Source organism: Mustelus asterias, chromosome 10 (assembly GCF_964213995.1).
Source record: "Mustelus asterias chromosome 10, sMusAst1.hap1.1, whole genome shotgun sequence".
Lineage (NCBI taxonomy): Eukaryota > Metazoa > Chordata > Chondrichthyes > Carcharhiniformes > Triakidae > Mustelus > Mustelus asterias.
The window spans coordinates 104131102-104147711 of NC_135810.1; the positions used below are offsets into that span (position 1 = coordinate 104131102).

The window sequence follows — 16610 nt, forward strand, 5'->3', positions numbered from 1 at the left end:
AGGCCATCAAGGCCCCCCAGGGGGTCGGACACCGAGGAGGGAGTTGCCCCCTGGACATTGCCACATTGACAGTGCCAGTCTGGGCCCCAGGCATTGCCCAAGGGGCAAAGTTCCAATGCTCAGAGGGCATCTTGGCACTGCCCATTGGGCATCGGGCAGTGCCAAGTGGGTGGGCCTGATGTGGGCGGGGTCTCCGGTGGGCAATCAGTGGGGGTGAGGGGTCCCGCTGCCACTCTGCATTTGGGTTGAGTGACAAAGAGAGGGAGGGCAGCGACCATGGCTGGCTATCAGGGCGGCAGGGGTGGGGGAGTCGGCCTGCTGAGGGGGGGTCAGTGCTGTGGGGGGGGGGGGATCGGGACTGCCAGTGTGGGGGGGGGGGGTGGATCGGGAGATCAGGGCTTTTGGGGCCAGGGGGAGCATAGTGGTGGGCTGATGGGAGGGGGTGTGTGGTCGAGGCTGGCCCAGGCATGTTTGGGGGGCCAGTGATGGGGCCGAGGGGGGAGGGGTCGCACGGCTGGAATGCGGGTTGCTGTGCTGGCCAACGATTGAGCTGGCCAGCAATTGGGAGGTCGTCAGACAGTGGCCAATGCGCACGCGCCGATCTCTGCTCTGACAGCTCAGCACATGCGCAATGGCCCACTCAGCGCCGTGCTGCCAGCCTCTCCGGTAAGAATAGGCCCTGCCCCAGCATTTTTAAGCCAATCACACTGGTGAACTCTGCAGTGCAGAGTGGGGGAGATTCATTTTGAAACTCCCACTGAAAAAAACCAGTGGGATTTACTCCAGTTCTTATGCAAATTCGGCACAGAATTTCTTTGAGAGAATCGCCCCCATTGTCTGCGGAGTGAGAATAGAGCCAACATTTTGAGTCTGGATGACCAGACCCGACACATTGGCTCTATTCCCTCCCCACAGATGCTGTCAGACCTGCTGAGATTTTCAGCATTTTCTGTTTTTGTTTTAAACTCCAATTATATTGGAAGCGGAATACCTTTCTGCTTGGTTTGAAGAGAAAGCAGTATTAAAATGAATGTGTTCATTCTGTGCTACTTTGGCATTGTACAAAGAAAAATCATTAAGTACACTGTCACGAGGCTTTATTCTTGAAAATATGGATTTATGAACTTTCAACTGATTGGAAATGTTACAATTTGAAATGAAACAGGACGAACTGCTTAAAAATGCAAGGCCACTTTCCAAGGTGGGGGTGTAAAACTAACAAATCACCCTCAGGGGAGTGTGAAGACTCACCGAAACTCATAACTGTCTAAGGAAGAGACATTAAGAGGCAAAGTGAAATGATGGCTGAATCAGGCAGACACCCAAAAACCCCCTTGGAAATACACAATGGTTGAAGTGTTTCAGGACAAGACTCACAGCCACTGCAGAGAGAGATTGTGAGAAAGCTTTCAACAGCGGAAGGAATTTGAGTGCTGCTGCTCTCTCTCCATCTCTCTTTTGGAACAAGTGTATTACCTGGTTCAGGAGTCAACTTTACTAGAAATCAACCGGTGAACAAAGACCTTGTAACAATCGTAACACCTTTCACATCTGACCATAACCACAAAACCAGCTAAGCCAAATCAGCCGCAATATTTAAAGCTTTACTACTCAAGGGCAATTGAAGAACATTTAAGCATTTATCCTTTTAACATTTCTTTGAAATAGACTCTAACTAATTCGTGTGTGTGTGATTTTTATTATTTTTTCCTTCGGGTTCAAATGTTAATAAATTTGCTTTTATTAACTCAAGAAAATCTTGCTTGATTGGCTCCTGATTACTTTCAGAGGTGACATTAATGAACCAAATTCACATCTGTCCACCTGAGAAGATGTTAAACATCCCATGGTACTATTCTGAGGTGGAGTGGGGGAGTTATCCTCAGTGTCTTGGTCAGTATTTATCCCTCAATCAACATCACAAAGCACATTAGGGGTGACTCTCCCAGCCGGGGGATTCCAGCGGAGGCCGTTTCGAGGGCTCCCCACTGGGTACCACAGCCTCCGCGAGTTTCCGAGCGTTGGATTTCTGGCGCTGTCAGGTCCACGCCAGAAATGGGTGCGAATATTCAAATTAGCATCTCCATACCATTTTCATATCATTAGTAGGCCCAGGACTGAAATCTCCAGACCCGCTAGCCTTTCACCCCGCCAGGAATGGTTCACCCCAACGGGGTTTAGTATCGCTCCCCACTTGCGAGGAGCTGGTGGTCCGACCCCACTGAAGTGAAGGGAGGCCATCGAGGCCCCCCAGTGGGTCAGACACCGAGGAGGGAGTTGCCCCCTGGACATTGCCATCTTGGCAGTGCCAGCCTGGGCCCCTGGCATTGCCCAAGGGGCATAGTTCCAATGCCCAGGGGGCATCTTGGCACTGCCCATTGGGCATCGGGCAGTGCCAAGTGGGTGGGCCTGATGGGGGCAGGGTCTCCGGTGGGCAATCAGTGGGGGTGAGGGGTCCCGCTGCCACTCTGCATTTGGGCTGAGTGACAAAGAGAGGGAGGGCAGCGACCGTGGCTGGCTATCCGGGCGGCGGGGGTGGGGGAGTCAGCCTGATGAGGGGGGGGTCAGTGCTGTGGGGGGGGGGGGATCAGGACTGCCAGTGTGGGGGGAGGGGGGGGTGGATCGGGAGATCAGGGCTGTTGGAGCCGGGGGGGAGCATAGTGGTGGGCTGATGGGAGGGGGTGTGTGGTCGAGGCTGGCCCAGGCATGTTTGGGGGGCCAGTGATGGGGCCGAGGGGGGAGGGATCGCACGGCTGGAATGCGGGTTGCTGTGCTGGCCAACGATTGAGCTGGCCAGCAATTGGGAGGTCGTCAGACAGTGGCCAATGCGCACGCGCCGATCTCTGCTCTGACAGCTCAGCACATGCGCAATGGCCCACTCAGCGCCGTGCTGCCAGCCTCTCCGGTAAGAATAGGCCCTGCCCCAGCATTTTTAAGCCAATCACACTGGTGAACTCTGCAGTGTAGAGTGGGGGAGATTCATTTTGAAACTCCCACTGAAAAAAACCAGTGGGATTCATTCCAGTTCTTATGCAAATTCGGCACAGAATTTCTTTGGGAGAATCGCCCCCATGGTCTGTGGAGTGAGAATAGAGCCAACATTTTGAGTCTGGATGACCAGACCTGAAACATTGGCTCTATTCTCTCCCCACAGATGCTGTCAGACCTGCTGAGATTTTCCAGCATTTTCTGTTTTTGTTTCAGATTTCCAGCATCTGCAGTATTTTGCTATTATCACAAAACATATTATTTGGTCATTATCACATTGCCGTTTGTTGGAGCTTGCTGTGTATAAATTGGCTGCGACATTTCTTGCACTACAACAGTGGCTACACTTAAAAAATATTTCATTGGTTCGTTGGCTGCAAAATACTTTGAGACTGTCTGCTAGTTATGAAAAAGCACAATATAAATGCAAGTCTTTCTTTTTTGTCTCATACTCTACACCTCTGATAGTAGCCTAGTCTGTTCACTGTCATTCCTTCCTGCACTATCACCTGCCTTCTAAACGACTCCTCTCTTTAGTCAAGCCTTCCTTCCCCGACCTTCCTTACCTCCACTTTCCCCCTCCTCCTCTTTGCCTCCTATTTGTCCACTGCTGTGCCAATTGATTTGCAGTAGTATTTTATTCGTTTAGGGGATGTGGGCATCACTGGCTGGCCCAACATTTATTGTCAATCCCTAATTGACCTTGAACTGAATGGTTTGCTAGGCCATTTCAGAGGGCACTTAAGAGTCAAGTACATTGCTGTGAGTCTGGAGTCGCATGTAGGCCACACCAGGTAAAGATGGCAGATTTCTTTCCCTGAGGGACATTAGTGAACTAGGTGACTTTTGAAGACAATTGTTGCCTTGGTTATCATTAGACTTTCAATTCCAGATTTTTATTGAATTCAAATTTCATCTTCTGCCATGGCGGGATTTGAACCAGGGTCCCCAGAGCATTACTTTTGGTCTTTGGATTACTAGTTCAGTGACAATACCACCACACCACTGTCTCCCGAGGTGTCTGGATTACTAGTCCAGTGACAATACCACTGACACTACTGCCTCCCTGAATATCTCTCTGCACATGATAAATTTACGAACTAGCTGTCGCTATATATGTAGTTCGGCAGTCACCAGTGTGAAGCCAAAACGTTATATAACTACCCCAATCAGGTGGTCCAACAATATTCTAAATATTCAACGTACATTAGTGTCGCTGCAGTGTGTTATATACATTTTGTCTCACTGTGACATGGGAAATGCTCTCTGGCTAGACAATTCCAGCAGTTATTTCCTCTCACTCCCTTTTTAAAGGCTCTCGGGATTAGTAGTTAAGTTTGCCATCTGTTATGTGTTGTTTTGTTTTTCTGGCTGAGATGCCTGAGAATTTTGTGAACAAGGGATCATAATTCTGACTTTTAAAAATACAGGACTATTTATTTCTCCGCATACTTGTCTGTCTCGTGATTTGGAGGCAATCAGCCATTCAAGTTTAGTTTATTTATTAGTGTCACAAGTAGGCTTACATTAACACCACAATGAAGTTACTGTGAAAATCCCCCTAGTCGCCACACACTCCAGTGCCTGATCGGATACGCTGAGGGAAAATTTAGCATGGCCAATGCACCTAAGCAGCACGTCTTTTAGACTGTGGGAGGAAACCGGAGTACCCGGAGGAAAGCCATGCAGACACAGGGAGAGTGTGCAAACTTCACACAGACAGTGACCCAAGCTGGGAATGTGAACCCTGGGCCCCCAGCGCTGTGAGGCAGCAGAGCTAATCACTGTGCCACTGTACCGCCTGACTTGAACACAAAACACAAGGCTGGCACTCCAGCTCAGCACTGAGGGACTGCTGCACTGTCAGGGGTGCCTTTTTGGGACTTTGAACCACGTCTGTCCTCACAGAGGGAACATTAACGATCTCACAGCATAATTCTGAAAAAAGGCAGAGAAATTACGTCTGGTGTCCTGGCCAATATTTATCCCTCAATCAACATCAACATTGCTGTTTTTGGGAGTTTGATGTGTGATTTCTTATTATTCTTCCATGGGCAAGTAATTGCCTTTGAACTGAGTGACTTGTTAGACCCTGTCAGACTACATTGCTATCAGATCTAGACCAGGCATGGTAGATTTCCTTTAGGAACATACAAATTATAAGCTGGAATACGTCACTCAATAATATAATAAGATTATGGCTGATCTGATTGCAAGCTCAACTCCACATTCAACATTTGGGGTGGCATGGTGGCACAGTGGTTAGCACTGCTGCCTCACAGTGCCAGGGACTTTGGTTCAATTCCAGCCTTGGGTCACTGTGTGGAGCCTGCACTTTTTCCCATGTCTGCGTGGGTTTTCTCTGGGTGCTCCGGTTTCCTCCCACACTCCAAAGATGTGGGTTCAATGGATTGGCCATGCTGAATTTCCTGGTAGTAGCAGGGGTTACGGGGTAGGGCCTGGGTGGGACTGTTATCGGTGCAGGCTCGATGGGCCAAATGGTCTCCTTCTGCACTGTAGGGATTCTATGATTAGCCACCCAGATGGGGTTCATAGAAATCATAGAAACCCTACAGTGCAGAAGGAGGCCATTCGGCCCATCGAGTCTGCACCGACCACAATCCCACCCAGGCCCTACCCCCACATATTTACCCACTAATCCCTCTAATCTACACATTTTAGGATTCTAAGGGGCAATTTTTTTTTTAATCTGGCCAATCAACCTAACCCGCACATCTTTAGACTGTGGGAGGAAACCGGAGCACCCGGAGGAAACCCACGCAGACACGAGGAGAATGTGCAAACTCCACACAGACAGTGACCCGAGCCGGGAATCGAACCCGGGACCCTGGAGCTGTGAAGCAGCAGTGCTAACCACTGCGCTACCGTGCCGCCTGTTTTTTTTTATGTTAACACATTTCTGACAGAAGTGTGAACAGTGCAGGTTCTAGATTTATTAGATGAATTCAAATTCCACAGCTGTCATGCTGGGATTCGAAGCTATGTCCCTACAGCATTAATAATAAAACAGAAAATGCTGGATAAACCCACCAGGTCTGACAGCATCTGTGGTGAGAAATGGAATTAATGGGTGCGATTTTCCAGCCACAGACGCCCCAAGAACGAAAATTACCAAGGTCAATGGACCTTTGAATGAACCACAGAATTTCCTGTCTCGCCCGCTAGGATTCCCAGGGCGGGCAGAATGGGAAATTTCCGACCAATGTTTTGAGTCCAAATGGCCCTTCTACAGAACTGAGCTTCCAGCATCAGCCTGCACCTCAGGAATACTAGTCCAATGACATTACCACTGTGCCACCATCACCACCGTCCCTGAGTCTGCACGTACTCCCCATGTCTGCGTGGCCTTGCTAAATTCTCCCTCAGTGTACCCAAACAGGCACCGGAGTGTGGCCACTAGGGGATTTTCACAGTAACTTCATCGCAGTGTTGATGTAAGCCTATTTGTGGCACTAATAAATAATAAATAAGCTTCACGCACCAGAGTAATTGAGGGTTTGCAAAGGTATTTTTAAATGCAACTCTCGTTTTGAAAGCTTCGAACACATTTCCAGCCGCAGCAAAGCACACATTGCAGCACAGATAAGGATTAAAAACCTTAATAGGCAGTGAGTCAGGGGCTTGGTGCCAAAACAAGGCTGCTGGGCTGTGATTGACAGGCTGGGGAACGCCCACCCAGCCTGGAGGCGGGGCCATGCGCCATGACGCAAGCGATTGGAGAAAGGGGCGGGGCTGGGGGTGGGGTCTGACGTCAGGGAGACTTCATCAACCTTTCTCGGAAGGAGCCCTTTCAAAGTCAGAGTTGGAGCAGTGGCTGGGAGCAGTGTCAGTCTCTGAGCACACAGAGAGTGAGAGGCAAACTACTACAGCTCCTAACAACAGCTCTCAACAAATACACACCTAGTCCACAGGTGAGTGTGCTTTAAAGCAATACTTTTATATTGTTACACTGACATGTCCTGTGAATGAATGAATGAATGAATGGATCTAAGTGATCCAGGTCATGTTTGGAGATGGGCAGAATGTAATTTTAATTCTGATGGGAGTGAATTGAGCAGATTTTAGAGGCTATGATTTTAACTGTGATGGGAGTGAATTGAGATGATTGTAGGGGATTTGATTTTAACTGATTGTGGTGAATTGAGATGATTATAGGGGTATGATTTTAATGGTGATTGTTGTGAATTGAGATGATTGTTAGGGGTATGATTTTAATGGTGAGTGTAGTGAATTGAGATGATTGTAGGGGGTATGATTTTAATGGTGAGTGTAGTGAATTGAGATGATTGTAGGGGGTATGATTTTAATGGTGTTTGTAGTTAAGTGAGATGATTGTTAGGGGTATGATTTTGATGGTGATTGTAGTGAATTGAGATGATTGTAGGGTGTATGATTTTAATGGTGAGTAGTGAATTGAGATGATTGTAAGGGTATGATTTTAATGGTGATTGTAGTGAATTGAGATGATTGTAGGGAGTATGATTTTAATTCTGATGGGAGTGAATTGAGCAGATGGGGAGGGTGTTGGTGGGGGAGTTGGGGGGCAGACTGTGGGGTCAGCCAGCCTTCAGTGATCCCCAGTGAGAGTTACAGCAGTGAGCCAGTGGGAAGTGGTGTGTCCGGGGGCTCTCCTCTCGCATTGATCCCCAACTCTCCGTCCTTCGATGGGAGAGTTAGAAAGGCAGCGCCCGGCTTCGGAAACGTCGAGCGAGTTTGTGTCTTTATAAAGATCCCACTCTGACTCGGAATGGGGGCAGGGGCTTTGATCGGTCCCTGTATAAAATATCTCCCAGCTGCAGATTTAACTCCAATTCAATACGATTCTGTTTCTGGTACTTAGCGAGGAGTGACTGTTAACAAACCAAGATTAACCTGAAACTTGCTGTCCTACAAAGCACCAAGGCATGTTTGCACAAAACATTTTGAGTTTCAGCGGGGCGGAGACTGTGTTCCTAATGTTTAATCGGAAAATGTTGAGAATGCTGATTTGACAGCGTCTGTACTGAGTGATACTTGGTTCAGGTCAGCTCTGGGACTTTTCATCAGGACATATTGCGAGATTACCCCAGCCGCTGAGTATCTCCAGCAATTTCTGTTTTTATTTCAGAGTCCTCATTTCCCCAGTGCTTTACTGTTTTTTTGTATTGAGTACAGGAAATGCAGAATTTGCTCATACATGAGTCTGGGCACATCTGTTGAGTGGGAAACACCAGGCTATACTTCCTGTGAGGGGTAAAAATAAGGATAGCAAATGAATAAGCTGCTTTTACAGAGGACTCAGTTCGCCTTATTCTAAACCAGCAAGGGAAATACAAATTATGACTTATCATGTCTCATGCAAAGAAATTAAATGTAGCAGGTTGGTTAATGTGATGATCAGTTCTGACAGAGTGGCAGGAAGTTTGGCAGTGGTTGAATGGGGTGGCACAGTGGTTAGCACCGCTGCCTCACAGCACCAAGGACCTGGGTTCAATTCCCGGCTTGGGTCACTATTTGTGCGGAGTTTGCACGTTCTCCCTGTTTCTGCGTGGGTTTCCTCCGGGTGCTCTGGTTTCCTCCCACAGTCCAAAGATCTGTGGGTTAGGTAGATTGGCCATGCTAAAATTGCCCCTTCGTATCCCAGGATGCATAGAGGGATATGTAGGGTGACGGAGTCTGGGTGGGATTGTTGTCAGTGCAGACTCGATGGGTCGAATGGCCTCCTTCTGCACTGTATGATTCTATGATTCTTTCTAAGTAACTTCTAGTGAAGCAGATGCTGGGATGTAGCCAACAGCAGAGCGCTGTTGCTACTTCATTTCAGGGAAGTGTTTCGTTCTTCCCAGGAAAACAAATAACTCAAAAACTATGTATGTCCTTGAAAAACAACAGGGGAAATTAACCACCAATTCTGGAGGGGTAAAGGGGGGGTGGTATTTATACAGTCTGTGTTCCATTCAAACACTGTTAAGTAGCAGGTTGCACGGAGCGATGGAATTCAGCGCAGTGTTTGATTACAACATGAGAGGAAGTACGCTGCTAAAACTTTTTATAGCTGGTGTTAGCTGGAGTGGAACAAAGCTGTCACTGCCCTCTGAATGATTTATGTGACACGGAAATAGACATTTCAGGCAGCAAGCATACTCCGTCGGGGAAAAGATACAGAACTCTGAGGTTACCCAGCAACTGACTCAAGAACAGCTGCCATCAGATGTTTGAATGGGCCTACCTTATATTAAGCTGATCCTTCTATGACTGTAACACTATATTCTGCACCCTCTCCTCCCCTATGTACTCTATGAATGGTATGCTTTATCTGTACAGCGCGCAAGAAACACACTTTCACTGTATCCCAATACAGTCAAATCAAATCAAGTGTTGGTGAGATTGAGAATCACTCCAGTCTGTTTGGTTTTGCCACCCCAGGGCTTGCTGTCTGACTCCTCCCTCCCAGGTGTGCTGTACTCTCTGTTTAGCTGGAGTGCACTTTTTACAAGCTCAATATCAGGTCCGTGATTAACAGAAAACACTCTGTTTCAGCTGCCCATTGCCCTCACATCTCATCGAACTTAATATACGAGAATAAACCCTTCACTAATTCATGGTTCATACTATAAAGTTAAAGTTTATTTATTAGTCACAAGTAAGGCTTACATTAACACTGCAATGAAAGTTACTGTGAAATTCCCCTGGTCGCCACAGTCTGGCGCCTGTTCGGGCTACAATGCACCCTAACCAGCACGTCTTGCAAAATGTGGGGGGAAACCGGAGCAACCGAGGAAACCCACACAGACACGGGGAGAATGTGCAAACTCCGCACAGTGACCCAAGCCGGGAATTGAACCCGGGTCCTTGGTGCTGTGAAGCAGCAATGCTAACCACTGTGCCGCCCATGCTAGGCATAATCGATGCATGGTTAAATAAACAGAAACAATTTGTCACACCAGATTTACACCAGTCACTAGGGCTGACTAACCTTACCAGCCTTTCCTTAACTAGTATCAACTGGATCAGACACCAAGTCCCTGAGTAATTAACTTTTACATGGCGGCTTGGAGTCCCTGAATTATCCAGCTCTCTCTCTAACGGTCTCAGAGCAACTATCCAATTTATAGAAGACCAACTCAAAAATACTTTGAAGAAATGTGCTTCAGAAACCCAGGAATATAGAACCCACACGTTGCTTGTGTTTGAATTGAAGGGCTTGGTACCTCCTCAGGACAGCTGATCAAGCACCGTGTTTGTAATTCTGGCTTATTGCATTGGTTTTTCATAGTGAACCTAATTTTTAACCCTGTCTATAGTCAGCACATTTCTACTCCATCTGACGAAGGAGCAGTGCTCCGAAAGCTTATGGTATTTGCTACCAAATAAACCTGTTGGACTTTAACCTGGTGTTGTTAAAACTCACCCCAGTCCAACGCCGGCATCTCCACAGACAGAAGGGAAGTTGCAGTGCATGTCCTGACTCAGAATATCCTTTTTCCATTGTCTGGACCCCTTCTCGCCATGGATAAAAGCAAAAATACTGCGGAGGCTGGAAATCCGTAATTAAAACAGAAAATGCCGGATAAGCTCAGCTTTAAGGTGTCTGTTCGGTATGTGTGTGTGGGGGGGGAGAGCGGGGGGGGGGGGGGGGGGGGGCGGAGTAGTAGGGGGAGGGAGGGAGTAGTGGTGCCCCAACAGCGCATCCTGTGGAGGAGCATGGGGCATCATTGATAAAAGCTTCTGGATTCCTGCATTATTCTGCAAATGTGTGGAGTCCAAAGATGTGCGGGTTAGGTGGATGGGCCATGCTAAATTGCCCCTTAGTGTCAGGGGGACTAGCTAGGGTAAATGCATGGGATTATGGGGATAGGGCCTGGGTAGGATTGTGGTCGGTGCACACTCAATGGGCTGAATGGCCTCCTTCTGCACTGTAGGGATTCTATGATTCCTGAGGTGGGATTTTGGGATTTTCCAACTGTTCCTGCCGGTGGGATCTTCTGGTTCTGCCGATGGTGCCCCCCCCCCCCCCCAACCCCACACATCCCGCCATGGATTCCCCAGTGACGGAGGGTGCAAACAACTGCCAACCCCATTGACAGTGGCAGAACTGGAAGTTGCCCCCTGGACGTTGCAGTCAGTTTCAGTGGAGGAATGATGGCGCATGTTAACCGGTTTGTCATCATCACCATAGCAAAATCCCTGCCTGTATGTCCAGGGGAGCAGAAGCTGAATTTATATAATCTCTTTAGGAGTGGGGGGGACACAAATTGTACCAAAGATACCTGGGGATGCACATTGCTTTCATCCCAAGTTACAATTTGGGTCATGTTCAATATTCTTTATTTGTGCAAACTGTGGAGACTGGAAATCTGAAATAAAACCAGAGAGAATTCTGAATAAAGCTTCTGGAAGCGTCTGCAGAGAAAGTGAGACAGAGTTAATGTCTCAGCTTGATGGACTTGGATGATGAAAGATTAACTCAGTTTTTCTCTCTCTGTCTGACCTGCTGAGTGTCCCCAGCATTTCCTCTTTATTCATGTCCTCTGTGAAAGTTAGCTTCTGCAGACGAGACCATGCTTCCAATCAACTGAAGCTTGCTCTTAGCAGGGAGAATAATGAGCCATTGCGGAATGCATCCAAAATAGTACATGATGCTACCCTATTCCTGTCTCTGAATCAGAAGAAAGTCACAACACTGGCAGATTCTAACGGTAGACGAAGCTATTAATTTAAGAAGCTAAATATATGTAGAAGTGAGAATAAACCATTAAAGTTTAAAGTTTGTTTATTAGTGTCACAAGTAGGCTTACATTAACACTGCAATGAACTTACTGTGAAAATCCCTGGTTGCCACACTCTGGTGCCTGTTCGGGTACACTGAGGGCGAATTTAGCATGACCAATGCACCTAACCAGCACGTCTTTGGACTGTGGGAGGAACTGGAGCACCCAGAGGAAACCCACGCAGACACGGAGAGAACGTGCAAACTCTGCACAAACAGTGACTCAACTGGGAATCAAACCCGGGTCCCTGGCGCTGCGAGGCACCATTGTACCACTGTGCCGACCATTAGATGGAAATAGTAATACAAAACTAACTAGCCCTCTTAATAACACTTCTTGATAGCACAATAATAAGTTTTATATAAGCGCATTGTCGCAGTGACCTACATAATTTGTGATAACTGAAATAAAGAAGCAGCAAAAGTGTGACATCTATTTCCAGGTTCTGTCCTTTTCAGGATGAGGAGCTGTGAATCAAAATTAGGTCAAAGATACATAATGGTAGCATTCCGTATTCATGAGTGATGGTACGCTTGCTTACCATGTGTACTTATGTAAAAGTCAATCTCGTGTACAGGTCCACCCCATGATCCTTGGACTAAAAACCCAGAATTTTCCATATACCTCATTTAAAAGTCGACTTTAGTCTTTCAAGGATCTATGCCCAAAGATTTCAGAACCAAAATATATATAATTCTGGATATGTTAAAGATTTTATTTTATGTGTATAAATACTAATAGAATGCATGCCGTTCAGAATTTCATAACTGAACAGACATCAGATAATTAATAGGTCACAAAATAAATAAATGAGAGAGAATGTATATTAATTTTTTGGTGTTGTTGGTTTTTACCTTATTCCACTGTGACGGTCTTTCATGCATGTCACTTGCACACAAGTTGAGCATGCGTGTCAACCCGCCGAAAACATTGGGTCAGATTTTCCAACCTCACCTGCGGCCAGGATTCTCCAGTCCCGCTGCTGTGAATGGCAATTTCTCCATTCTCGCCGGTAGCAGTGGCGGGGCACGGGGTACCAGAGAATTCTGGCCAACATCCGTGTTTTGGCCTTAACCAACTGCTCTCAAACATTTTTGACTTTTATGAGTAGGTACAGTGTTTATGCCTAGGAATTGCTAATGGTGTGTATCTGCTTATTATATGAATTTGCTTTTATTCATTTGTGGGACAAAGGCGTCGCTGGCTGGCCAACATTTATTGTAAGAGTTTTAACAACACCAGGTTAAAGTCCAACAGGTTTATTTGGTAGCAAAACCTGTTGGACTTTAACCTGATGTTGTTAAAACTCTTACTGTGTTTACCCCAGTCCAACGCCGGCATCTCCACATCATCAGCATTTATTGCCCATCTCTAGTTGCCCAAGGGCAGTTGAGAGTCAACCACATTGGCTCTGGAGTTGCATGTAGGCCAGACCAGTTAAGGGAGGTAGATTTCCTTTTCTAAAGGACATTAGTGAACAAGTTGGGTTCCTCCGACAATCGACAATGGTTTCATGGTCATCAGTAGATTCTTAATTCCAAATATTTTTTGTATTGAATTCAAATTGCACTGTCTGCCGTGGCAGGATTTAAACCCAAGTCCCCAGAACATGAGCTGAGTTTCTGGATTAATAATCTAGTGATAATAAAGTAAAGTTTATTTATTAGTCACAAGTAAGGCTTACATTAACACTGCAATGAACTTACTGTGACATTCCCCTAGTCGCCAGAGTTCAGCGCCTGTTCGGGTCAATGCACCTAACCAGCACGTCTTTCAGACTGTGGGAGGAAACCGGAGCACCCGGAGGAAACCCACACAGACACGGGGAGAACGTGCAAACTCCACACAGACAGTGACCCAAGCCGGGAATTGAACCCCGGTCCCTGGCGCTGTGAGGGAGCAGTGTTAACCACTGTGCTGCCGTGCCACCCCACGGCACTTGGCCATCATGTGATGACCACTAGGCCATCATGTACCCCCGGTTTCTATTCATCTTATGTACTGACAAATCAAGCAACTTTGGTCCTTTGTTGTCCACTGGTGACCTAAAGGGAGGAGCTTTTAAACTGGCCAGTTCATTAAAAAAAATTGCCATATTCCTAAAGGAATTGACGCAGTCATTTTGTATAGAAGTAGTGGCACGGTGGCACAGTGGTTAGCACTGCTGCCTCACAGCACCAGGGATCCGGGTTCGATTCCTGGCTTGGGTCACTGTGTGGAGTTTGCATGTTCTTCCCGTATCTGCGTGGGTTTCCTCCGGGTGCTCCGGTTTCCTCCCACAGCCTGAAAGACATGCTGGTTAGGGTGCATTGACCAGAACAGGCACTGGACTGTGGCGACTAGGGGAATTTCACAGTAGCTTCATTGCAGTGTTAATGTAAGCCTTACTTGTGACTAATAAATAAACTTTAACTTTAGTGTTGACAGTATTGAATCAGGCCTTTGGTCCAGCCAGTCTGTGTCAGCATTTACCACTGTGAGCAAATAGTCCTGATCGTGTTTAATCACCCTGCTTCCGTATCTATTCAATCCCTTTTCACGTAACCAGATAGCTAATTTTGTGTGTTGACGTAATCCACTAACTATGGTGGTGAATTCCACAGCCTTACAACTTTACATAGAAATATGTTTCTCTTGCGCACTGATCGAAGTATCTTACATTCGTGGCCCCTTGTTCTTGATCCCTCAACAGCTCGCTCTCACTGTATTCAGAGTGTTACATACTTGATTTAAAAAGTGCCAGTTTTCAAATATATTTTTGCATATGTATTTTCTCATATCAGGCAGTATCCCTTCTGTCCATTGTCTGGCTATCCCCATTGTTGGGAGGTTTGCCATATTCAAAGCAGATTTTGCAAATCAGGCTAATTACATTGGCTTTGCATGAAAGAAAAATTAGAACAATTAATGCCCGGTTCTCTTTTAGAATGCACAGTACTGGAGTAGTGTAATGTCATGCACTGGATGAGTCATCCTGAGATTTTTTTTATTCATTCGTGGGACATAGGTGTCTCTGGCTGGCCAGGATTTATTGCCCATCCCCAGTTGCCCTTGAACTGCTGGGCCATTTCAGAGGGTAGTTGAGAATCACCTTGCTGTGGCTCTGGAGTCACATGTAGGCCAGACCAGGTAAGGATGGGAGATTTTATAGAAACTAGAAGCAGGAGTAGGCCATTCGGCCCTCTGAACCTGCTCTGCCATTCATTTTGATCATGGCTGATCATCAAAATTAATATCCTGATCTTGCCTTCCCCCCATATCCCTTTAGCCCCAAGAGTTATAGCTAAGTTCTTCTTGAAATCTCACAACGTTTTGGTCTTAGCTACTTTCTGTGGTAGTGAATTCCACACATTCACCACCCTCTGGGTGAAGAAATTTCTCCTCACCTCAGTCCTCCTTGTCCTAAAATTATGACCCCCAGTTCTGGACTCCCCCACCATTGGGAACATTTCTTTCTGAATCTACTCCTGTTAAAATTTTATAAGTTTCTATAAGATCCCCTCTCACTCTTCTAAACTCCAATGAATACAATCCTAACAGAATTGGGATTTTCCGACAATTGACAATGGTTTCATGGCCACCAGTGGATTAATTCCAGATATTTTTATTGAATTCAAATTCCTGTTGTGCTGTGGCAGGATTCGAACTCGAACCCCAGAACATTAGCTCAGTTTCTGGATTAATAGTCTAGAGATAATACCACGAGGCCATCGCATCCCCAGTACATGATGGCAAACCAAAGGTTGGATTGCAGCTGATGCCGGTTAGATAAAACCGAACCCCATACCTTGTGCTGATCAGTGTGGGACTAATGTACTTTGGAAATCATCTTTCAACCTATTCATACCACTGCAATAAAATATTAGCAAGGAGAAATATCATTAGCGTTTCTCGCATAAACTAGTTTATTTTCTTCTCACTACTCAATGAATCTTAGAACAATAGAATGCTACAATTTAGGAACAGGGTATTGACTCAACAAGTATGTTCTGAAGTTTTACTCCACCTACCTAATCCACTTGGTCAATATTGCCTTTTTGAAGCAGCTATCTTTTAAAAGAATGAATGGATTCTGCTTCAACAACAAGAAGTTAATGTTGTAACAAGCCTCGCTCTGTCCCTGATAACAGATGTCAGTAACTCCTTCACAACCATTGTTAAACTGATGGGTCTGCAGTCACCTGGTTTCTCTCTCCCCGACTTCTTTACGAAGTGGAGTGACAACTTTCTCATCCAATTCCTGAATGTAGGAGCTTCGGATCGGCAATTTCTTCACCAGTTACTTTCAATCCCCAGGGATGTTAACCGCCGGGTCTCTGAGATTTCCCCATACTGGCCAAATGCAATTACTGGTGCTAATACAATCCTGGTTCCTGTTCACAGGGCTGTACAGTGGCACAGTGGTTAGCACTGCTGCCTCACAATGCCAGGGACCTGGGTTCAATTCGGGTCACTGTCTGTGTGGAGTTTGCACGTTCTCCCCGTGTCTGTGTGGGTTTCCTCCGGGTGCTCCGGTTTCCTCCCACAGTCCAAAGATGTGTGGGTTAGGTTGATGAGCCATGCTAAATTGCCCCTTAGTGTCAGGGAGATTAGCAGAGTAAATACGTGGGGTTACAGGGACGGGGCTTGGGTGGGATTGTTGTCGGTGCAGACTCGATGGGCCGAATGGCCTCCATGTATCACTGTTTGGTAGTCACATGACTTGTAGTGACATCATCAGAGACATTGATGTGCTTTTCTCTCTCTTCCATCCTGGACTGTAAACAAAGAACACCCTTCTAATAAATCTTGACTAACTGGCTAAAGAACCCACCATGTGGCAACCTTTTCATCCTTCATATATAACATACA

General features: G+C 46.5%; 1 protein-coding gene across 1 annotated transcript in view; it reads left to right on the forward strand.

Moving 5' to 3' along the window:
- The first annotated feature begins 6822 nt into the window (after positions 1-6822).
- relt (RELT TNF receptor) overlaps positions 6823-16610 on the forward strand; it is a 90224-nt gene continuing 80436 nt past the window's right edge. The window contains exon 1 of the mRNA XM_078222344.1: positions 6823-6920. The gene's annotated coding sequence lies outside the window, so the exon portion shown is untranslated. The remainder of the gene's footprint in view (positions 6921-16610) is intronic.